At 34.8% G+C, this 25,940-nt stretch overlaps 1 protein-coding gene across 2 annotated transcripts in view; it reads left to right on the top strand.

Annotated features, from left to right (window-relative positions):
• Nucleotides 1-25,940, top strand: part of PDGFC (platelet derived growth factor C) — a 199,109-nt gene that overhangs the window by 35,917 nt on the left and 137,252 nt on the right. The window lies entirely within an intron of this gene.

Here is a 25,940-nt window from a genome sequence, read left to right as displayed (position 1 = left end):
TAAAACACAGCATTAAAGTTGTCATGTTGTAAATACAGTACAGGTTGGGATGGTGTGAGAGTGTGGCTTGGCATACATTTAAGCCTAAAAAATAATAATATGTTAATCAAATACAAAAAGATCTTTAATTAATTAATAATGTAGGCTTAGACTTTATTCATTGAAAGGCTGAGAGAGAAGCCATTATATTGTTTGTGTAAATTTATGGGCAGTGTTGAATCACAAATCCCAGATCCTAAGGGAGCTGTATTCTGCATTGGTTTTGAAATCTACTTAATAGGAATTCTAATATTTTATAGGAATGCAGTCTTTACCCCAAATCAATTTTATTGAAAAATTTTAAATTATTGTACCTATTGAAATATCTAGATTATTTTCCTAAGTATTGAAAAATATTAAACTATACTAACATTGTTAATAGTTTACTTATATTTTTTATGATTTTTAATGTTACTTTATACATAGTATGTTAATTGAAAAAGAATTAAATATACAGATCATTGATAATTTTCAGATTTTTTTCTTTCAAATAAAAATACCTAAAATTTACTTGTAAGTAACCACTTTTCTTCCCAGCTTTATTTAATTTTTTTTTATTGAAACAAAATTGATTATACATATTTGTGGGATACACAGTTGAGTATCAATACATGTATACAATGTCTGATGATCAAGTCAGGATAATTAGCATATTTATCATTACAATATGTAATCATTCCTGTGTTCATGAACCAATTTCTCTCTAATCCCCTTCCACCTTTCCCTTTCCCACCTTAGTAACCACAGTTCTGTTCTCTCCTTCTGAAAGTTTAATGTATTATTATGACCTGCCTTTCCTTCCTTCCTTCCTTCCTTCCTTCCTTCCTTCCTTCCTTCCTTCCTTCCTTCCTTCCTTCCTTCCTTCCTTCCTTCCTTCCTTCCTTCCTTCCTTCCTTCCTTCCTTCCTTCCTTCCTTCCTTCCTTCCTTCCTTCCTTCCTTCCTTCCTTCCTTCCTTCCTTCCTTCCTTTCTTCCCTCCCTCCCTCCCTCCCTCCCACATATGAGTGAGGACATGCAGCATTTCATTTTCTGTGCCTGGCTTATTTCATTTAACATAATTGTCTCCAAGCTCATTCATGCTGTTGCAAATGGAAAAATTCCATACTTTTTTGTAGCTGAGTAGTATTCAATTGTGTATATATACCATATTTTTCCTTATCCAATTGTTCATCAATGGACATTTAGGTTGGTTCCAATTCTTGGCTACTGTAAATAGAGATGCAGGAAACATGGGAGTGTTTGTCATGATAATTTCCATTTTGGGGGGTTATATACCCTCTAGTGAGATTGCTGGATTGTATAGTAGTTCTATCTGAAGTTGTCTGATAAACCTCCATACTGTTTTCCATAATGGCTGTACTAATTTACAGTCCCACCAACAGTGTAGAAGGGTGCCCCTTTCTCCACATCCTCACCAGCATTTGTTGTTCTCTGTCTTTTTGATAATAGTCTAACTGGGGTGAGATGATATCTCAATGTGGTTTTGGTTTGCAATTCCCTGTTGATTAGCCATGTTGAGCATTTTTTCATGTACCTGTTGGCCATTCATATGTCTTCTTTTGAGAAATGTCTGTTCAGCTCCTTTGCTCATTTTTTAACTGGATAATTTGAATTTTTGCTAAGTTGTTTGAGTTCCTTGTATATTCTGGATATTAATCCCTGGTCCAATGTATAGTTTGCATATATTTTCTCCCATTGTGTAGATCATCTTTTCACTCTTTTGCTGAACAGAAACATTTTAGTTTAATATAATCCCATTTGTTTATTTTTTTCTTTTTTTGCCTGTCCTTTTGTGGTCTTGTTCATAAAGTCTTTGCTCAGTCCTACATCCTGTAGTGTTTCTGCTACATTTTCTTTTAGGAGTTTTATAGTTTCAGGTCTTATATTTAAGTCTTTAATCCATTTTGTGTTGATTTTTATATGGTGAGAAGTACATGTGTGGTTTCATTCTTCTACACATGTATATCCAGTTTTTCCAGCACCATTTATTGAAGAGTCTATTTTTCCCCAATGTATGTTCTTTGTTCCTTTGTCAAAGATCAGTTGGCTGTAAGTGTTTTAATTTCGAGGTTCTCTCTTCTATTCTGTTGCTCTATGCGTTTGTTTTTATGCCAGTACCATGCTATTTTTGTTACTACTGCTCTGTGGTATAGTTTGAAGGCAGGTAGTGTAATGCCGCCAGCTTTATTTTTTGTTGTTGTTCAGTATTGCTTTGGCTATTTGCTGTCTTTTGTTGTTCTATATGAATGCTAGGATTTTTTTTCTATTTCAGTGAAGAATGTCATTGGTATTTTTATGGAGATTGCATTGAATCTGTAGATAGCTTTGGGTAGTATGGACATTTGTACAATGCTAATTCTTCCAGTCCATGAACGTGGAATGTCTTTCCATCTTTTGGTTTCCTCTTTAATTTCTTTCAGCAGTGATTTGCAGTTCTTGTTGTAGAGGTCTTTTACCTCTTCTGTCAAATTTATTCCCAGGCATTTTATTTTATTTATAGCTATTGTAAATGGCCTTGCTTTCTTGATTTTCTGCTAGTTAGTTGCTGGTATATAGAAATGCTACTGATTTTTTTGTATTTTTTTTATATACCGCAACTTTATTGAATTGGCTTATCAGCTCTAAGAGTTTTTTGGTAGAGGTATATAGGATTATGTCATCTGTGAACAGTGACAGTTTGACTTCATCTTTTCCAATTTGGATGCCCTTCATTTCTTTCTCTTGCCTGATTACTCTGGCTAGTACTTACAATACTCAGTACTAAGCGTTAAAGAGAAGTGGTGAGAGTGGGCATCCTTGTCTTGTTCCTGTTTTTAAAGGAAAAACTTTCAGCTTTTCCGCATTTGACATGACATTGGCAGTGGGTTTGTTATATATGACTTTGATTGTGTTGAGATACTTTCTTTCTATACCTAATTTGTTGAGAGTCTTTACCATAAAAGAATGTTGAATTTTGTCAAATGCTTTTTCTGCATCTGTTGCGGTAATCATATGGTTTTTGTCCTTGATTTTGATGATGTGGTGTGTCACATATACTGATCTGTGTATGTTGAACCATTCTTGTTTCCCTGGGATGAATCCCACTTGGTCAGTGTATAATCTTTTTGATATGTTGTTGCATTTTGTTTGCTAATATTTTGTTGAGGATTTTTGCATCTATGTTGATCAAGGATATTGGCATGTAGTTTTCTTTTGTCTTTGTCTGAATTTGGTATCAGGGTGATGCTGGTCTCATAGAATCAATTTGGGAGAATGGCATTTGTTTCAATTTTTTTGAAATAGTTTGAAAAGGATTAGTATTAATTCTTCTTTAAAGGTTTGGTAGAACTCAGCAGTGAAGACATCCAGTCCTGGGCTTTTCTTTGTTGGGTGACTGATGATTACTGCTTCAATCTTGTTGCTCATTATTTGTCTGCTCAGGTTTTTTATTTCTTCTTGGTTCAGTCTTGATAGTTTGTGTGTATCCAGAAATGTATCCATTTCTTCCAGGTTTTCAAATTTGTTTGTGTGTAGTTGTTTATAATAGTCTGTAATGAATCTGTGTATTTCTGTGGTATTGGTAGTAATGTCTCCTCTTTCATTTCTGATTTTTGTTATTTGGGTCAACTCTCTTCTTTTTTAAGTTAGCCAAGCTATCTTCTCAAAAACCACTTTTTTGTTTCATTGATCTTTTGTTTTTTGTCTTAATTTCATTTTGTTCTGGTCTGGTCTTCATTATTTCTTTCCATCTACTAATTGTGAGATTGTATTCTTGTTTTTCCAGTTCTTTGAGGTGCAGCATTAGGTTGTATATTTAAAGTCTTCCTAATCTTTTGATATAAGCATTTATTGCATCAAACTTCCCTTTTAGTACTGCTTTTGCAGTATCCCATAGTTTTTGGTAAGTTATGCTTGTATTTTCATTTGTTTCAAGGAATTTTTTTATTTCCTGCTTTATTTCCTGCTTTATTTCTTCTTTGACCATTGGTCATTCAGGAGCATGTTTTTTTTTTTTTGTATTTATTTGTATAGTTTCCAAAATTTTGGTAGTTGTTAATTTCTAATTTTACTCCATTGTGGTCCAAAAATATACTTGATGTGATTTCAGTCTTTTTAAATTTGTTGAGACTTGATATATAGGCTGTCTTGTGGTCTATTCTGAATAATGATCTGTGTGCTGATGAGAAAGAAGAATGTATATTCTGCAGTTGTAGGATGAAATGTTCTGTAAATGTCTAAGTTCATTTGGTCTAAAGTGCTGTTTAAATCCAATATTTTTCTGTTAATTTTTTTGTCTAGATGATCTGTCCAGTGCTGAGAAAGGCAAGTTAACATCCCCAACTATTACTGTGTTGGGCATCTATCTCTCCCTTTAGATCCAATAATACTTTCTTTATATATCTATGTGCTCCATTGTTGGGTGCATATTTATTTATGGCTGTTACATCTTCTTGCTGCATTTATTCTTTTATTATTACACAATGTCCTTCTTTATCTCTTTTTATAGTTCTTGGTTGGAAGTCTATTTTATCTGATGTAAGTATAGCAACTCCTGCTTGTTTTTGGTTTCCATTTGCATGAAATATCTTTTTCCATCCCTTTACCAGTAGTCTATGTGTGTCTTTATTGGTGGAGTTTCTTGCAGGCAGCATGTAGTTGGGTGCATTTTTAAAAATCCATTTAGCCAGTCTATTTATTTTAAGTGGGGAATTTAATCCATTTATATTCAGGGTTGTTATTAAAAGGTATTGCCTTGTTCCTGCCATTTCATTAAATTTTTTTGATGGTTATTTTATATTTCTTTTGTTCCTTTCTTTCCTTTTATTTTTTGTCTTTGCTGTTTGGTGTTTTTTGTTGTGATAAGATGCATTTTCTTTCTCTTTGTCATTTGTGTATGTGTTCCACTAGTAGTTTATGGTATTTATTCTTTCTCACTTTTTTTTGGGGGGGGGGCTGGCTGGTACAAGGACACTTTTAATATTTTCTTTTGTAGTTTTTTTGTAATTGTTTCTACACGTGAATATTTATTCAAGTTATTTTTTACAAAAATGAAGTCTCATTTATATGTTATTTTTTAAATCTGCTTTTTATTTTAACTCTACAAAGTTTTCTCAATGTCTTTCTATATAGATACTTGCTTGTTATTGTCAGTGGTTCTTAAACTCCTTTGTGTCATTTGATATGTGGAACATTTTTCTTCTCCCATATAAATTCATATAGAAGAAAATATTATATAAAGTCATAGGGGTCTCAGGACCATGACTCTATGATTAAGAACCCTTGATTATAACATTATTATCAACTGCTTCATAGGATTCCAACTTAAGTGCACAACTTAAGTTTTGCTTAAATCAATGCCACATGGTTGGACTCTAAGATTGTTTTTAATTTCGCTCATAACTGCTCTACAGTGAACTCCTTGATATGTACATGTCTTTTAAAATGTCTTTCTATTTATTTATTTCACTAGAATGACTTCCTAAAAGTTGAATCACTGGATCAATATTTTACTTTTTTCCCATTACATTTGATATATATTGCATACTGCCTTAAAAATTAAAAAAATTGTCTTTTCATAAGAAAAATCCAGAGTAACAGTTCAGTTTATTTTGGTATAATTCTTCTAGTCTTTGACAACCTGCTATGCAAATTTAATATCCTAATTTAGTAGTTAGTAAATGTAGTATTAAGTGCATTATTAAAATTGAGAAGAATTTTCAGGCTCTAGCATTGTGTGTCTTCCGTTTCTTCATTATTCTTTAACAAGCTTTATCTTAAAGTAATTTTTTTCCCACCGGAAATAAAATTGGTACTGAAAGAAATTTGCCTTTAAACAAATGTTAGAGATTGTATGGTAGTAGTAAATTCAGAAAATTATTCAGAGACTTCAGACATTTAAAAAAATATTTTGCTCAATATATTCAGATAAGTGAATATCCATCCTTTTCTTATTTTTTAATTACTTAAGTAATTTTTAGGGTTCTTTATTTTAGGTTTCATTGCAGTGGTATGCAGAAGAAATACCTTGTACTGGGTTTGCGATGTAAAGGCAATAGCATGTTATCTAGCTCCATATTGAATCTTATGCATTCTAATTATTGAGAAACAAGAATCAAATGCTTTTAATAATGAAGTTCCCAAGATTTCATCCTTGAATATCTTCTCTTACTATAACCTTTTCTTCAGAAATTCTTCTATGACTATGGCTTTAATGCCATAAATGTATGTATAATATGTGTGCATCTGTATATATAAATGTATATATACATATATATGTGTCTGTACATCCTGGTCTAACCAACTGAGCTAATTGGCCATCCCCAATAACCATATATTTATTGATAATTTTCAGTTTTCTATTTTCAGCAAACACCTTACTTTTGTTATTTAGACTCATATCTACAAAGCTTGCTGGTCATAACTATATGGATTTTCCTTTAGTACCTCAATTTTGACTTGATTGAAACTAATGCTATTTCTCAGCATCCAAACTTTGTTTCTCTTATGAATTCAATTGTATGGGGCATTCCAATACTTTTCACCAAATTGTTCATGTCAGAAATTTGGATCCCTCTTTCCTCTTCTCCATTTCTATAGTTAAATGTTTCCAGGTCTGTTGTTTCTACTTCCTAGATATATCTTAAGCATTGCGTTCAGTCCCCCTGTGGCTTAGTTTAAGACAACATCATAATATTCCCAGATTACTGTAATATCCTCTAATTTGTTACTCTCCTTCCATTCACATAGCCCATCCCATTCATCAACACTGCTGTCAGAAATGTCAGTCACTTAAAATTCCTCTACAGCTCTGCTTTGCCTTTTGGATAAAATCCAAGTTCCTCAACATGGCTTTCAAATCTTTCAATTTATCCCAGTTGCCTTGTTCCAGAGGCTTCTTTCTAGTCTTTCTTCTTTCACCCTCCAGCCCGCATTTACCTCATAGTGGGAAATATGTAGAAAAGAAGAAAAAGCTGAGTGCTCACATTGGCAGGTCAAAGTGAAAGGGTAAAAGCTGTTTGTTGTTTTTAAGCAATGTAAGCCACTTATTAGACCAATTAATTGTATTAGTTCCTTCCCCTCCCTTGAATATGAGTGAGTTGGGGGTGGGAGTTTCAAGAAAGGGAAAGATGTGAAGTGTGGTGGAAATTCTTTTCTGAGGGTTCCCATTTTCCAAAATTCTGATCCATTCTTGAGATGCAGTCAAGGCTTGGAGTTTAAATACTCTTAAGGGAAATAATTTGCATTCTAGAAAACCTAAAGACAGATATTTTTTGAAACTCAGCCTGTGGAGATGATGGGCATATATAGATTTAACTAAAAGACAAATCAGACTGTGATAGAAAGTCATATAGCCAGCAAATAGCAGGGCATTTTCAGTATTATCTAACTGCAGCCAAAGAAAGTGGTAATTTATATTTAAATTTTAATCTCCAATGACTTGCTGTTAGTTTTCTCACATAATAAGAGAATGAAAGATACTGACTTGTAATTACACCTTCTGATATATTTCCATTCTAGCAATTGTCAGTTTGTATTCTAATGCTTTACAAACTGTGTACTTGACATTTTAATTTCTTGAGAGCAAGGATCTGTGTTTTTTAAATTTTATATCTTTGTTGTTTAACATATGATATAGCTCATACAGTCTATTTTCATTTTTCACAATACTTATACTTTATAAAGTCATTGAAAACAATGAGTTAGTGAACCCTGAACTATTGCTCCTAGGGAACATAACAGGATTAGGTTCCTGCAAGCCCCTGGTCACATTTTTGTCAGCTGATCAGTACATAACCTGTTTTTATGTGTATCTCTGTTTAAAGATACCTTATTTAATGTATATTGTTGATTCATTATATTGAATTCATGGCCAACAGCATGACAACTCATGCCTGAATGAAGCTTATCTAACATGCATTTTTTTCTAGGAGGCGCATCATAGCCTTCTCATGATTAGAAACAGTAAATAAAGCTTCAGCACTATGCTCGGAGTTGTTTTAAACAGTGAAATTACTGACGAAAGCATGAAGTGAAAAACCGGGCAAAAAATGTACTGCAGAAAGGACATATGTTTACAGCATGAGAGCTGAAACAAGAAGGCAGAGCATATTCTTGTTCGACATCAGCTGGGAATGACATTGTCTTGGGCGACCCAGAGATTTTTTGCTGCTCTGTGTATGTACATAGTTTTGAATGACTAGAAAAGGTGCTACGTATTGATTTTGGGGTTACAAATAAATTTTAGCCAGTAGGTAAATTCACAAATAGGCTAATTTGACTCTTCCATGTGATGATTATGATTCAATATTAACTCTCATCCCACACTTTTTTCTTCACTCTTTAAGCATAAATACTGGGTTTACTTCCTTTAACTAGAAAAAGTAAATATTATGCCTGCTGTGATTTCTGAAAGCTAAATTCAAGCATATTCGCTTATAAAGTTTTTTAAAAGTTTGCCTTTAAAAATGTAAATTTTAGGAAATGTGAGGATTTAACAGTTAGACTCCTGATTAAAATAGAGCATATTAAATGTTCCTTGTAACAGATTAAATCAGCATAGCATTAGTAAGTATATCTCTATTACCCTTTTTACTTACATGTTTTCTAAAAGTTTGAGCTATTTTTAAACTAAATCATATACTCTAAATGTCATGGTCAGGTATTGTAGGTGTTTTTTAAATGCTGCTGTAATATACTTTTTATGAGGAACATATGAAACTATTTTAAAGAGAAAGAAGATACTAAAGTAAAAAATATTAACGCACACTATAACACCTGAAAGTTTTCTGTTCAACAGATGTAGTTAAAAAAAAATTCTAGAAATGCAATGTTTAAAATCCATTCAAAGATATGTTCCACTGTAAGTATAAACCATAATTCTGAATAAATAACTACACTTTAGTTTAAAAGGATAGTTAGCATAGCGAATGTCTGGGTGGTCCAAGGTTTCGTGGAACTTGATCATTCTAGGGAGAAAGGGCCAGTAAGCTTCATTTCTAATATTAACAGCCTTGCATTTGTCTATTATCTTGGCCTTAGTTGCTCCAGCTCTCATGAACAGTTAATAAGGTGTTATGCACTTTGAGATTACTGTGGGTCGTTTTTCTCAGATAGTTATGGAAGAGAATCACTACTGACCCAGCTCCCCCACAGCAGCCAGCCCTGTGATTGTCAGGTGTCCTGAAGCATATCGATAACTGTAGAGATGAGAGCAGTACCGGGCGACTGAGTCTTCTTGGATCTTTGTCTATAATTTATGTTTCCTTCCCAGTAGAAATATGACACTCTTGGTCCCATAGCTTAGAGGCACTCTTAACAATCTTTTTATTGTCACTGTTCAGTTATCTTTTCCGAAACTCTACATGAGTCTTGCGAAGGTAAGCCAAAATAGTTTTCATAACAGGAAATACTTGCCATTCTACTTATAACACAAAAGAAGTCATGTTTATTGGTTTCAGGTTCTAAAGGTCAGAATTCTGAGGCCGTCACATCCTTTGCTTTCACAATTTTTGTCAATTTTGTGTATTTAAAATAACTTTGCTGCATTCCACCCTTTGCTGGCTGTCCCCACTACCCCCACCCCTGGCAATCGGTAGCTGTAAAAGTTAAAATATAGTTATGGAATTAATTACTGGGCAGGGAAATTAAGATCAATAGTAAAATGATAAGGGAAACAACGTGAGGCTGAATTTGATATGTAATAAAATTATAAAACTAGATTATTGATAATTGTCTTTTTTTATAGTCTCAGCTTTATAGTGGAATTCCATTTTTGTTTACAATTATGCAGCTGTTGTGGCAATGCCTTATTTAAATAAAACATCTTTTAAAATAGTGTGAATGATTGTCTCTACATCGTTTCCCTCCCCTGCTCAGTGTAATAATAGGATTTGCTATCTTACAAATCTTTCCTTGATCAAGGTCAGAAGTATTATTGCTTCATCCATCCACCTCAGATATCTTAAGCTGGCACTCTTCTGAATTGCTTTCACTTCCCCAAATTTGATGATTTTTGCATGATTTCTTACATGCCTTTCCCACTGCCGGTTCTTTTTCCACCTGTCTACCTGCGAAAAATCATAAGGCAATAAAGGCCAACTATACAGAATTTTGAGAATTAAATCTACTTTTGAACAAGATTATTTCTTAAAATGCAACTTTAAGAAATGTCTGCATGCAATGTATGTGAGTTACCCAACAGCACATAGGTGAGATGAAAATTTAAGTGTGCTTTTGAGAGGTTAGAAACATGTGAGTCTAATGACAAATTATATCAGTTAGTAAAGCAGTTCATTTAGTTTAAATCCAAAATTAAATGGTAGCCCATTGGGTGTTCTAACATCTGGCATAGCACCATGTGTGACCCAAGGGTTTTTTCAACATTTCTACTTGTGTGGGCCATGGAGCAGGGCTGTACACTTCTCAGAACACTACAGGTTCTGCCTGTCAACACAGGTATCTTGAAAGGACCTTTTGAAAGTAGGAGAGGTAACTTGTGAAATCAAGTATTTAAATATGTTATCACTATTCTTAATATCCATAAGTCAGTAAAGGATAAATAACCAGGGAGTATTTTCCATTCTGCTCTGCATAAAGGTTGAGCACCGGCTCCCTCTCTTTTTACTAGCTGACCTGAGTTAACTCTTATTGAACAGTAAATCATTCAGTGAAGGAGGGAGAGAGGGAAGGGGAAAGATTTGATCTCTTTGGATAATTCTTTTGTGCTTCGATGCTTTCCGGAAGGCTGGAAGAATAGAGATTTCATGTGCAGATGCCATGGAGCAAAACCGGCTTTGTTTTTTTAAGCAGAGAGTAGTTGTTATTTTATTGACTTTTTTTTTTTTGCTAAAAAAATTGATTTTATGAACTATAAAAATGATCTTTATAAGATATACTACTTAGTTTTTTCCCTTTTATTTTCTTTCTTTTCCCTCCCTCCTACCCCCAACTGGTATCTTTCACAGATAGTTCGGGACAAAGAACGTATTTTTCCAAAATTTCTGTTTTGAATGGACAATGACAAATTTTCTTTAAAAGTACACAGATACTTGAAAACTGACATAACACATTGTTTAGGTAGTTTTTCCTTTTTATTATTATTCAGTCATTTTCCAAAGGGTTGGTTGACTGGTATGTGATATCCTCTTGTTAGTTGCCGTTTTGTACAATTTTTGTTGAAACAACACACTGCACGACAAATGTGAGCAATTAAATTTTAAAATAAAAAAAATAGACTAAGGGTTTCCAAGTTGAGGGTCTGTGATGCTCAGTCTAGTTCAAAGTATTTAAATAGCAAGGGTGTTACTGCTTCCTTATCTCTTGCTCCCAGCTGACCCTCCTAAATTGCCCCTGATGGATTTATTTATAGCAATTGTTTCTACTCATTCCTTCTTTTTGGAAGAGATAATGCACATTCTTTGAGTTTATAGTTTCTTTTTGCCCATTGCTTTTCTTTTTATTATTTTGCTTGGCTGTCTTGTACATGTAATCATGTATTGTTAGCATGACAGTCCTTTTAAGAACCACCATCGAGATAAACACTGAGTCCTTCAGTAACTATAAACTTTTTTCTTATGATAACCAATATGAGAAAAACTGGAATCTCTTGTAAGTAGGGTTTTCCAGAAAGTCTGTTATGGCTAAATTCTGTTCTTTAGGAGCTCTGTACTAAACAGTCTTCAAAGGCTATCATAAAACGATGTTTTTAATAGTCTCTTAAAGAATGCCAAAAAGAAACTGAACCAATGGATTAAATGGAAGGATATCTAAAGAGATGAGTGTAGACTATGGGACAGTGTGTAATATCTCTTAGAGGTCCATGCATCCGCCTGTCCCCTCCACTTGCCATGTGGGCCTCAGCTATTCTTCCCACCAGCATGTCGCCTGGTACTTTACTGTTCAGCCAGCTTTCCTGAGCCTGTTTTTAATCTTCTCTTTACCCAGCCCAGGTCCTTTCCTTTTCCTTTATCCTGTTCCAGTAATTAGTAATCCCATGTTACAGATCCAACCATAATGCACAAGTTTTCAATCTTTAAAGATAAAATCAGATAAGTGGATAGAAGAAAGGATGCTATTAAATAACTTACAATGTGGCAAAATATAACCAAAATGGACAATGTGAGAGGTGAATTTCTAAGTACATAATGATTGTTCATAGTACATTAGTAGAGTGGAAAATGATATTCCATAAAATGGAAGTGAAATGAAATTATGGTTTAAATTTTTTTTTCCTTAAGCCCAACCAAATATAAATTTGGCACTATAGAAAGTGAATTATTTGCTTATATTGAATAATTTAGAGATGTAATTAATAGTTCTACTATTCTAGAAATACTCACTACCAATCCCATTTATATATTTTATCATTGAGCACATTGAACTAGTTAGTGACCTCCAGAATTATCCTCCCACCAATGTTCCACATCTGTGGTTTTGTTCTTTAAGTCTCTCACTCTCGAAATGCACCCACCTCCTAAAGGTTTACAGGACAAGTTCTACAAATTTTAAAAGGCTTTAAGCCCTAGCTGAAATGCTATTTTCCCCTCAAAACCCTTTATGGTTTTGCCAAGTGAAAATAATCTCTTTATCCTGAGTTTTCTTGGTCCTTTGTCTGTAGCTCTCTTAAGACAGTTATCATGATCAATCTTTAATCATTGAGGATCTTTAAGATTCTAAGCACTTAAAAACAAGGATTAATATATGGTATATCATTCATTTCCCACAATTCTCAGCATAATGCCATAAATTGAATTGATATTCAGTAAATATTTATTGAATGAATGAATGAAAGAATAAAATGGCTGTAGTGATTACTGCAATACAATAAAAGATTATTGACGTAAATTTTCCTTTGGATCTGTCTCTTTTTTTTATATGTGATACTGCTGCTACGATACCTCATGCAATCTCTTGCCTTCAAATGCGATATATATGTGTAGATGTTTATCTCTAATTCTGATGTTTCTTTCTGAATCTGAACGTGTATATTTATCTATCTGCAGAGTTCTAACAGGCATCTTAATTTTAACATGACCCAAACAAGCTCCTCATGTTCTTTTCATGAATGTGCTTTCTCGTACATAGTCTTCTTCCTTCTTAGGCAAGAAAGGGACCACTGCCAGTAGCAACACAAAGATGCTCATGAAGAAAGCATGAATGATTCTTGAATCCACCTTTCTCCCACCTCTTACTGCATCCCCCGGTCATCAGCAAGTCACCTTTCTTCATATTTACGAGTACTGCCACCACCACTACACCGCTGCAGTAGTCTCCTGAATTTCTTGCTTCCATTCCTGAACCCCACTATTCATTTACACCAGAACAATTTTTTAAAAAAATATAAGTAAGATCCTGTCAAGCATTTTCCTTTGGCTTCTGGAGCCTTTCTGATCTTGCCTTTACCTGCTTTCTGGCCTGATTTTATACTAGTTTTCTTTTTTGCCCCTTACATTCTGGCCAACTGACCTTCCCTTTTCATAAATGAACAGGGCTCAATCCCTTTTTAGCAATTCTTTCAGTCTGGAATCTTTAACCCTAGATTCTTCTTTCCATTTAGATTTCAGCACAAATGTCTCCTCCTCCACGAGGACCCCTGCAGGCTCATCCATGTGCTCTGCCCTGACTACTGCACCATAGGTTGAAACCATCAGCACCTGTATTTCTTTGCCTGTGTGCTGTCTTTTCCCCGCTTGGGCCTCCCTGTGCTGCAAAGCAGACTGGGAATACTGAGGAATTCTGTCCTGCATCAGCTTTCAACCAATGATCTATAAGATTTGATGTATAAATACCCCAAAGCTCCGCAACCCTTCAGGTGCAGAAACTCAGAAGCGAGTCCCAGCACTTCCCCAGTGAGGTTAATTGAAGTTGTGCACAGCAGTCTTTGTCGCGATAAAGAACGCTTTACTGGCTACTTTATTTCCTTGTCTTAGTTCCTCACTGTCCTACTGATGTTTCTTTCACTGCCCTAGTAAACTTTTTACACTTGAATCCTTGTCCCAGGGTCTACTTCTGGGGAAATCAAGGTTAGGACACCTTCTGTGACCACCAGAGGAGCTACTTTGCCTCTTTTACATCACACCATTTTAATTCTCTGCATGGCCCTTATATGTGACACCTTCCTTGTTACTTTAGATGACAATTTATTTGAAAACATTTTTTCTTCCCACCAGATTTTAAGAACTAGAAAAGCAAGTTATTTTTCTCATTTCGGTAACTGAAAGAATGCCTTATATATCACAGGTACTTGGTAAATGATTGATGAATAAGTGAGTCAATGATTTTACACACAAAAGAGGACCCAGTTTCAAGAATGCAAATTGTAGACTGAAACTGTTCAGCTGCATATGAATAGACACTTGACTATGTTCTAATGAAGTTTTGAGCTTTTGTATGGACCAGCTTTGCAGAGAGCTGCAAAAAAATTTTTAGCTATTCATTTGGCTAACATTTATTGAGTGGCTCTTCTGTGCATTTTAGGCTAGGCTGCCTGGCTGGGGTGGCATATTAAGAAGGTCTCTGAAAGAATAATATTTCAAGTGGTATAGCTGCTAGGCATGGGGTGGGGCATTTCTCCTAAGGCATAGGCATCAGCAGTTCCCAACCGCACAGCCTTTTCTTTCTTTTTCCCTCTCCCACCATGCAGATGTCTATCTTCCCATTGGTCCCTCTGACCGGGCTCACCTTCCCCTCCCCCCCATATGTCCATATCCTACTTTTCTGCTCTGTGTCTTTCTCCAGACTATGAGCTGCATCAATGCAAGAACTGACTTTTTGTCCACAGTTCCCTGCGTGTATTAGTAAATGACGAATAAATATTTGCTGACTAATATGATGTTATGTCTCTTGAAGTGTGAGTTTACGTATTGCATTGTCCAATTTCAGAGATTTTATAGGTTAGATTAAAAGCAACTAGTAGCAAATGTTGGTCATTCTAATGACATTGAAAGGAATTTAGAAAAAAGAGTCTTTGCTTTTGTATTTCACTTAAAATGATGTCTTGAAGAAAGTGGCTTTTGAGTTTTCTTTGAAACCGCTTCTTTGTTTATTTACATATTAATTGCTTTCAGCAGCATTTCCCTTTACTGCTAGTAATTAGAAGTATTTAAAAATAATTAGTAACGACATCCAGTCCTATTTTCTATGTCTATTCACTGAGTAAAGCTGAATTTTATTTTAAGCTAATACTCAGGTATTTTTTTTTTTTTTTTTTTGTCTTTTTCGTGACTGGCACTCAGCCAGTGAGTGCACCGGCCATTCCTATATAGGATCCGAACCCGCAGCGGGAGCGTCACCGCGCTCCCAGCGCCGCACTCTCCCGAGTGCGCCACGGGCCGGCCCTACTCAGGTATTTTTTTAAGGTTCAAAGTACACTGAGTTTGATTAGTAGATGTAAAATAATTTTTACTTAGGTCTAGCTGTTACATAGCTAGATCTAGACTTTTCAGTACTATACTATCATTACAGGAGAATGTGAGATCTAGATATATGAATTAATAACATTAATAATTATATCTGTTTATGAATCTATGTTAATATCCCCCATGAATTTAAAATGTTGTATGTGGAAGAAGTTAACTATTCTATAATCCTTTTGGCCACACCAATTATTATTAAAGGCAATGAAATAAGCATATTTGGGGGATTTTTTTAAACAGAAGTTTTACAAGGTCAAAACAAGCATCAATGACCTCTGGAATTTCATTTATATTGTCCAGTATTTGCTTTTATAGATGAAAATTTAGGATATTCAAAGCTGAGTTTGACACTTTATCATTACAAATGCCATTCTTCAAGTCTGTCTTCAACCTAAGATATTATGAAGAAAAATAAAAAGGGTAGGACTTGCTGTGGGAAACATTATCAATTACCTTTTTTATACATTTATTGTATACATTATTTGTTATTTCAATGAACATTACTGGTATGGCGTTAATATGGCATCTCTGTACTTTTAAAAAAGTTATAAGTAAATCCCATCTTATTAAGTTAATAATAAAAATAAAACTGTGACTGATAATAATAACTGTGACTTGTAATAATTTATTACACCTTATTAAACATTTGTATTTCCTTAACTCTAAGATGATCACTTAAAAGTATTTTCATTGCTGGAATTGTAATATACCTTACAGTTAGAATATATTTAATGTGCTCTTTCTCCTTTAAACGTTGTTATTAAATCAGTGACACATCAATGTCATCTTAGGCATATTAATCATATATGAAGATTTACCCTTTTGAAGTTTCAAGCATAATGATTTAGATCGTATTCATCTGGTAAAGAGCGTAAGGCATTGAATGATTTCACTTGAACACTATTATTTAACTTACTGATAATGCAGCTGAGAGCCACAAAAATTAAAAGAATTATTTTACACAGCTAATATGTTTATGAGTGGAATAGGGAACTTCAGAAATATGTTGACTATCTGATTAATTAGGAATAATATACTGTTTTCACTGTCATCTTGGGTTGTAGGGAATTCTAATTTCTGCTTTGGGGAAAGAGAAAGAGGCAGTATCATTTCTTATGTACCAGCTTCTAATAATGAGTACTAGGAACAGAGCTGTGACCTAATCACACTGTTCAATGTAGTAGCCATAGCCACATGTGGCTATGTAAATTTAAATGAATTAAAACTTAATTAAAATTTTATTTCCTCAGTTGCTGTTGTTACTTTCAATATTAGTAATATTGAGACTATGAAATAATTTAGTAGCCACATATGGCTAGTGGCTATGGTATTGGAGAGTGCAGATAAAGAATATTTCTATCATTCCAGAAATTTCTGTCTAGCAGGGTTGAAGAAAAAGCCACATTGGGATGGCACTTTCAGGTAATCTCTTTTGAAGCCTAAAAGCCATGGAAGCAGATAAGTTTTTATTAAGACATAATGTGGAGGAATCTCTACATACCCTGAAAAACTGTCTTTGTTTCTTCATCAGTTTTAACTTTGGTAGCAATGCTTTTTTAAAACACTTAGGACAGTCATTTGTGGGATATTGTTTCTTACTAGACATTTACGTCCCCTTACATACACGTGTAACTTCAGAAGATTCATATTTGCCTACATGCTATGGCTGGAGAAGCCTGCAAGCCACTACTTGCTCCAGAATCTCCTTCCACAGGTTTGTTCTGCTCCCGCCTCCCCTTCCCGCCTGCGGTTCCTCAGACCAGCCATAATGTTAGAGATCAAAGGGCACTGCTTTCAGAAGGCTGTTTATTAACATTTGTTCCAAGAATGGAAAGAGGAGCTAGCAGTCTGTAGTAATTACCTAAGGAGAATAAAGGATTAAGATAGCATTAACTATATTTTTAGTGTTTTGCTCAGTATGTAGCAGGTGTGCAGTAGATGTTTGAAAAATGACAAAAGAAAGGAAAGGAATAGCTGTCTTATGAAAACTGTTTCAATGTTGATGTTGAATGGTTTTATAGTTGAGCCATGTCTCTTGTGATAAATTACTTTATTAGCCCATTTAATAGCAATTTATTGGACTCCTCCTATATGCTGGACACTGTCTTAGGCATGAAGGACTTAACTATTTTCAGCTACCTGTTTGATGGTCTGAGCATTGCTGGAGCTGATTTCACTGTCCTTTCTTTCAGAGTCTCAAGAGGTACCTTGTAATCAGGGTTTCCTTTCTCATTTGCTTAAGAGTCTCTTTACTGTACCTGCTTCCTCATGGGCTTTTATTTCAAGCAGAGGCTATTCAAATTTTTTCCCCTTGTATGCTAATACTCCATTTATCCTTTGAACTTTTACTGAAAATTCATCTCATATTTGTCTTTTAGATTTCTTCATATAGGTCACCATTTAAGCAAGCCTTTCAGACTTGCCTGTACCATTTTAGGTTGCCTTCTCCTTGTCTTACTCTTTTCATAGCTCCCATCTCATCCAATCTTTAATTCATTTAATGCTTCAGCAAATATTTTTGAGTGCTATGTGCCAGGCATTGTTCTATGCCCTGGGATAGAAAGGGAAATGCCACAGTTAAAGTCCTTTCTAGAGCTTACACTCCAAATAAACAAAAAAGACGCTGTCCTCTCTCCTCCCTAAAGAAAGACATATGCACACTTAGATAATGGTAGCTTCTATAAATAGAACAAATCAGGATAAAAGGAATAGAGGACGAGGTAGGGAGGGCAGAGGTGAGGAGGAGGGGAATATGCGCTTAGATATGATGGACTGGGGAGGACTCTAAGGACGTCACATTTGGCTAGAGATGTGAATGATGAAAAAGCAGCAGCCAGACCACGATGAAAGCAAGAGCATCTAGGCAGAGGGAATTAGTAAGTGTACAGTCCCTGAGTGGGAAGCAGGCTAGCCTGTTAAAGAAGCAGCAAGCAGGCCTAGGTGGCTGCACGGGACCCAGTGAGGGGTCGGTAAGTCAGTTTGAAGAGCTTGACAGGGGACCAGATCATGGAGGACAGCTTTGCAGGACAGTTATGTTTTTAGAGAGCTCAAATATTTTGAAACTCCACTTATGTTTCATACAGGTAACTGTTCAGATTAATACTGTCTTGGCACTACTCAAATGACTACAGGAAGTCACAGCAGACTGTAACTGGCTTCAGGCGCAGGCAGCTTGTCTGTGTACACGTCCACAGAGAGGCCAAGGGCTTCTAGGGGAGCCTTCTCTCTGGTCCTCGGCTTCACTTCTCATCCTCTGTGCTTCCTCCTAGAGGGCAAAGCCCAGTTAGGCAGCTGCGTGAAGGGGATGTAAAGTATGATAAGCAGGGTCCTGGGAAAAGCAGACAACGAAGAGGAATAAAATGTCTCTAAGGAAATTGAACCAGACTGACACTTGGACTGTCTGTTTTCCTTTTCTGCAATAACTTTCCTTCTTCTACAATTGGGGTGTCAGAAAACTTTTCAGAAAGTTGCCTGGACTGATCCCTTTTCTGTACCAGCAAATTCTTTACTCAGGTTTTTGTTTTTTTGTTTTTTTTCTGGGTGGCTGGCTGGTACAGGGATCCGAACCCTTGACCTTGGTGTGACAAGGCTGCACTCTAACCAATTGAGCTTGCTGGACACCCTCTGCTTAGATTGAGATTATGAAATATTGGGATCATCTAGTAAAGTTAGGGATCACCTGTATGAAAAAGCACAAGCATTTTTCTGTACTGAATTGTTAGTTTTTCTTTTTTTATTAACAGTGAGATTAGTGAGAAATATGATTTGAAAAGCCTGCCTTCTTTAAAAGGTAGTGCTTTGCTTTTTTCAGATATCCTGATATAAACAATCTTTGAACTGTATACTTCACATTCGTCATTTACAAACCCATATTGTCTATGTCAGATTGAATATGTTTTTGGAAACAAGTCAACATTTTTATAAGTCTGAAAAAGAGGCCATTTAGTAAATAGTGTTGGAAGCATGTTGATGCCTGGTAAGTTAGGTTGTAAAATTACTTTTTAGCCTTAAATTTATTACCATACAACTTAATACAATACTAGAGCCCGTTATAAACTCTACATTCAAAGAAAATTCTTTTAGGAAAGTCAGTGATACCTTTTTTGATAACTTCATGAATTTAACTTCTTAAGGTTGTGCAGTGTAGAAAATTAGTGTAAAAGTACTTGATAACCAACTAAGGGACATGGTCTATAGGTACAATCTTTTAATTTCTCTTTTTTCCTTTATTTCTCCCACACAGATTGTGCAAGCTCTTGTTGCATATCTTTGGTATTAAAATAATTATGAATTCTCAGAGTAAATTAGTTATTTCTAAAGAGATGACATATGTTTAAAACCAACTAAATTTTTAAAGTGCCCCCAAAAAAAACAACAACAGAAATGTATTCAATTATGGTTTAAAGATGATGTGGTAGAAGTGTTTGACTTAAGCAATGTCAGCTTTGTATGTAGGTCTAGGTCTAAAATGAAATACATTTTATTTTAAAAGCATTTTCCCCCTCACTGACAGAATTCAAGTTGCTCTGAAACAAATTAGAACTTTTCTGAATGTTGGAACAGACAAGTAGTTTGGAGTATGAATATACTTGAGCAATAAATGAAAACAAAGAGTATTGTTTATAGTTCGTGCAGAATTGTCTTTTAACATTCTGGAAGTTTGAAAGCTAAAAACTCCTTATATAGGCAGATTATCATGTAAATTAGGGAGGTTAAGATTGGATTAATTGGTTAAAGATTTTGCCAAATAAATATTTCGAAGCTCCTATTTTACAACTCCTATTTAGGAGGCTCTTTTTTAATGTCTGTTTTTAAATATGTAAGTGAAATATCAGACTCAAGGCTTAAATGGGATTTTTTATTTTATGTTTAAATTTTAGCATAATTAGTATCCAAGTGGCAGCATTAAAATGATTTAAAAGTGATTTTCAAATTATATTTATGGGAACCTCTACTACAATGCTTATGTTTTACCTAGGGTGTAGGGACAGAATTTGCCAATTTTCTTGTGTATGTAATTATTATGTTGTATAGCTTTAAATATGAAACTTTGTATGCCTGGGTTTTATGTAAGTACAGAGGTACAGGAAAGCAGGCTTCCTGGAGCTTCTGTAGTTTTCAACACACTGGGTAAGTCTCATCCCAGTGAAGTTCATATGTTCAAATTAAATGAAAAAACAAAAATGGGAGGATGTAGCTTTCTATGTTGATGTATACAGGTATTGGCTAATTTTTAAGAATTCTTTTTGGGAAAGACAGTATTCTGAGAGCTTGTTGATTAAGTGTTTTATCAAATTATGATAAGCATAAATGGTAGTTTGTAAAAGATAAACCAAAATGATGGTAATCCCATGTTACTACTGAATTAATTAGTTAAAACATTGATTGAGTTGCACAACTCTATGAAAATACTAAAACCAATGCATTATACACTTTAAATAGGTGACTTGTATAGTTCATAGTTGTAAGGTATATCTCAATAAAGCGGTTACAAAAAATAAAGCAAAACTATTGACCCATGAGATCTAGAAATTTCTTTTGGAAATTGTCTGCTGAAGGGTAGAGGTAGGAAATGGAACTGGGAAATATTTTGATATATCAGTGATAGTAGATGCCCAGGGTATATCTAAATCTTTCAAGATCTCATTTACTCATGAAGGAAAAGGAGGCACAAAAGAAATCAGCTTTTAAGAGGTAGAAGCTTTTACCTGAAACATTACTTCTGGGTTTTCCTGTTAGTGGGCTGAGGGAGGCAGCCCCCCAACTGGAATCCTGCATCCAAAATGTAAGAATGAATATGGATTATGCCTCAAACAACTATAATCATAAACATGAAGAGGAAAATGCTTCTTAAATGTTTTTTTAAAACCCCTCCAGCTCTTTTAGCAGCATTCCTTTTATTTTATAGTCTACAATTTTAAAAAATTGTGTGTAGACTATGTTGCATCCTACTGTGTAGGCCATCCAAAATCTAACTACTTTCAATATAGAGAAAAATTTAAATATTCATATAAATTAAAAGTATACACACATATTTGTTGAGTTGGCCTCTTTTTTCCCCTTAAGATTATGATTGACAATTTTTATTAAAATTGTGTAATCTCCAGTAGACAAATGAAACCAACTTGATTCATAGTAGGCTTTTAGAATGTGTCAATTATCAGAGCTTAGGGAGGCTTTTGTGTCTTTGCCCTGCACACAAATTTCTCCATATTATTTCCTCACCTGGCAGAAAGAAAGGATGGAAAGAAGGGAGGAAGTGGAAGGGAGGAAGTGGAAGGGAGGTAGGCAGGCAGGGATGTTATCTAAGAACATTTGCCTTGAGTGCCGTAACCACTTCCAAATAATTGAAGGCTAGGATTAACAAACATTTGTGCATTTGAGCATGTGCTATGTACAAATAACTGAGTTCTTAGATGTAGCAGGTTCAATGTCAAGAAATACAGGATTCCTGGCCTCAAGTTTACCAGCTTACTTCTAGATGTGATCGTAGCCAAAAGAAATGTTGAAAGAGTCCAGCTACTTTCCATTTTGGAGATAATCCTAGGGTTTACCTTGTTTAATTTTGATATTCTATCCAGCCTGCTAAGAATTGGATACCCTGTTCTTGTACTAGAAATCCTTTTCCTGGCCTCCAGAAAAAAATTAGTAGTCAAGTTTTAAACTAAATTCGCTCTCAGTTTTCTTGTTTATTGTTTGTCTAAATCCCAGCAAAACCCTCCTTAGTCCCTCAAATCAGGACTCTAGCTGCTCTTTTTTCATATTGAAACTTTGACCAAAGCCATTTCACTTCTGCCAAAGAATATAAATATTTGTTGCTTAACAATAATTAGTCAATTCTGTAGTCATCACACTATCATATATAAATCGTAAATCTATCTATCCATAGGAAATAGAACTTTTACTCACCAATGCATGCTACATTGACTATATAGACTTATTTTTGAATATCCTATCTGTTTTACCACTTTGCTATTTAGATACTTTTTTAGGGTAATTAGAGAGTTATTGTATAAAGGGATTAATTCTGGAATCAGACAGAAGTGGATTTATTTCTCACCTCTAACGTACTGGCTCTATGACTTCACCAAGTTATTTAACTTCTTTATGCCTCAGAATTCTCATCTATAAAATGGGAATAATTATACAACACTTAGAAGTTTTTTTTTTCATTAAGATTTAATGAATTAATACAGATAATGTACATAGCATAAAACATGCATGGTGTATATGTAGTAAGATCTCAGTAACCTTTAACTATTATTAATGTTATTATTAATACTAGCATTCTTATCTAGAACACTCATTCTAATGCTTCAAATTTTATGACCTTTCTTTCGGAAGGAGAAGAGAAATAGTTCAGTGTAGTCAAGGAATATGGGGAATTTGTCTCTATTTTACAATGGAAGGAGAAAGGAAACTCTAAGCATATGATATCCTCTGTAGATTTTTATGTCAAACATATGTATAATTAAATGTATGTAAGAGATTTTTCAATAAGACATTGAGTATTCAAGTGAGATACAATAAATATAATTCTTCCTTGAATGTCATTCATTTATATGTGAGTTCAATGGAACTGTATGTAAATTACATCAGTAATCCATTTTTCTCATAAAAATTTAGAAACTGTCCAGGCCTAGGCAAAGAATTCTTAGATATGACACCAAAAACACAACCCCAAAGATATAACTGATAAATTTGACTTCATTTAAAAAAACCAAAACAACAAAAAAAACCCTTTTGCGTTGCAAAAGGACCTGCTAAGAAGATGAAAGAAAAAGCTACAGATTCAGAGAAAATGTTGTCAAAGCACATATCAACACAGGGCTTGTATTTTTAATAAATAAAGAGCTCTCAAAAACATGAACACTCCAATTAGAAAATGGACATAAGACATGAACAGACATTATGCTGAAAAGGGATATACAGATGTCAAATAAGCACATGAAAAATGGTCAGCATCACTCACTGTTAAGTAAATGCAAATTAAAACTACAATCAGTTAGTGCTACATACCTATTAGACTAGCTAAAATTAAAAGGGGAAAAAAAAAACAAAACCAAACATACTGTTTATGCCAAATGCGGGTGAGGTTGTGGAGAAACCGGATATCTCATACATTGCTGGTAGGAATGAAAATGCTGTAGCAATTTCTTATAAAACTAAACATGCACTTACCATGAGATCCAGAAATTACACTCTTGGACATGAATGCCAGATAAATGAAAGCTGTGTTCTCACAAAAAATTGTGTATGAATTTTATAGCAGCTTTATTTGTAAGAGCCACAAACTGGAAACAACCTCAATGGCTTTCAAGGAGTAAATGGGCAAATAAAATCTGGTACATCTGTAGGATGGAATATTGCTCAGCAATAAAAGGAACAAACTATTTATGAATGCAACAACTTGGAAGGATCTTAAGGACATTATGCTTAATGAGAAATGCCACTTTTAAAAGAGTACGTGGACAGCATGGTGCTAACTCTAAGGTGAAGGTTTTAGATTCTGTAGCAGCCAGACACCAAAACAAACAAACAAACAAACAAACAATAATAAAAATAAAAATAAATAAAATAAATAATTTAAAAAAGAGTACATGATGTATGATTCTATTTATATTGTATCCTCCTAATGCCCAAACTGTGGAGATAGAAAACAGATTAGTGGTAGCCAGAGAACATGGACCAGGGGTAGAAGATTTGATTATAACAGAATTACATGAGAGAATTTCTTTATGGTGATGGAACTGCCTGACCGGTGACAGACATAAGAATCTACATATGGAATCAAATTGCATAGAAGTACACATACACACACACACATACACACACACAAATGAGTACAAGTGGAAATCTAAGAGCTAAAATCTAATTAACTATGTTGTTCTCATGTCAATTTCCTGGTTATTGTACTACAGTTACATAAGAAGTCACCATTGGGGGAAGCTGAGTGAAGGGCTTAAGGGGACATTATACACTATTTTTCCAACTTGATGAATATATAATCATTTCAAAATTTTAAAAAAGTAAAAAATTGCAAGATATAACTATTAGTTTCCTAGGGCTATGGTAACAACCCGCCACAAACTGGGAGGCTTTCAGTAACAGAAATTTATTCTGTCACAGTTCAGAATAAATGAACTGTGTCTGGAGGCTTAGTTCCTTCTGGAGGCTCTGAGGGAAAATCTAATTCATGCCTGTCACCCAGCATCTGGAGGCTCTGGCAATCCTTGGCATTCCTTGGTGTTTAGATTCATAACTCCAGTCTCTACTTTTGTCTTCTTATGACTTTCCTCCTGTGTCTCTGCATGTCAGATCTCCCTCTCCTTTCTCTTATTAGGACACCAATTGTTGGATTTAGAGCACAATCTAAATCCTGGATAATCTCATCCTAAAATCCTTAATTTAAGAATCTGAAAAGACTTTATTTACAAATAAGTTCACATTCATAGGCACAGGAGGTTAGGACTTGGACATGTATTTCTGGAGGAATACTGTTCACCCTGCTACAGTAACCAACAACAAAGAAAAATAAGTTTATCCATAATTCTATTATTCAAAGTTAACCACTGTTTTAATATTGGAATATATTTGTATGTGCATATTTATAGAACCTACATATGTGTATGTAAATGATATAATATATCTAATGTTTTATATATATTTTTTCATTTACCTTTTGTATTAGTCCATTTCTGTGGCTTGTATATAAATACCTGAAACTGGGTGATTTCTAAAGAAAATAAAATTTATTGCTTACAGTTTTGGAGGCTGGGAAGTCCACAGTGCAGGGAACCCATATGGGGAGGGTCTTGGTGGTAGTGACAGTGACCCAGGGCTCTTACATGGCAGAAATGGTGGATCAGAGAGAGAGACTAACCTCATTTACTCTCTTTTTAAAGCCACCGGAACCACTCCCATTATTCCAAGAATGGATCAATCCATTCATGAGGGTGCAGTTCTCACAATCCAATCACCTCTCCAATGCCCCACTTTTCAACTACCACAGATTTCCCACCCTCTTAACACTGTCAAAGAGGGGACCAAGCCTCCAACACATTAAACTTTGGGGAGACATGATTTGATCCGTAATATTTCCATCCATGGCCCCACAGAACTCAAGTCCTTTTCACATACAAATACATTCATTCCATCCCCAAAGTCTTAACTCACTTCAACTTAAAAGCCCAAAGTTTAAAAATCCCATTTATGAAAGCAAAACAAATTATCTACTTCCAAAGTACAATGGTGGGACAAATATAGGGTACATATTCCATTTCCCAAAAGGGAGAAATAGGCCAAAGGAAAGAAGTAGCATGTCCCAAACAAGTTCAAAACCCAGCAGGACAGGCATCAAATCTTATAGCTGGTGTGTCATATACCTTGACTCCATATTCAGTGTCCTCTAAATGCTGGTTCAGGAGTTGGGCCCCAAGTCCTCAGGCAGCTCCCCTCCTATGGTTTTCCTGGTCTCTGGCCATGCTTTAGCTCTTATAGGCTGGTGTTG

This window comes from Cynocephalus volans, chromosome 9 (assembly GCF_027409185.1).
Source record: "Cynocephalus volans isolate mCynVol1 chromosome 9, mCynVol1.pri, whole genome shotgun sequence".
Lineage (NCBI taxonomy): Eukaryota > Metazoa > Chordata > Mammalia > Dermoptera > Cynocephalidae > Cynocephalus > Cynocephalus volans.
Note: the sequence above shows the minus strand (reverse complement) of the source record. Positions and strands in the feature narration are given on the sequence as shown.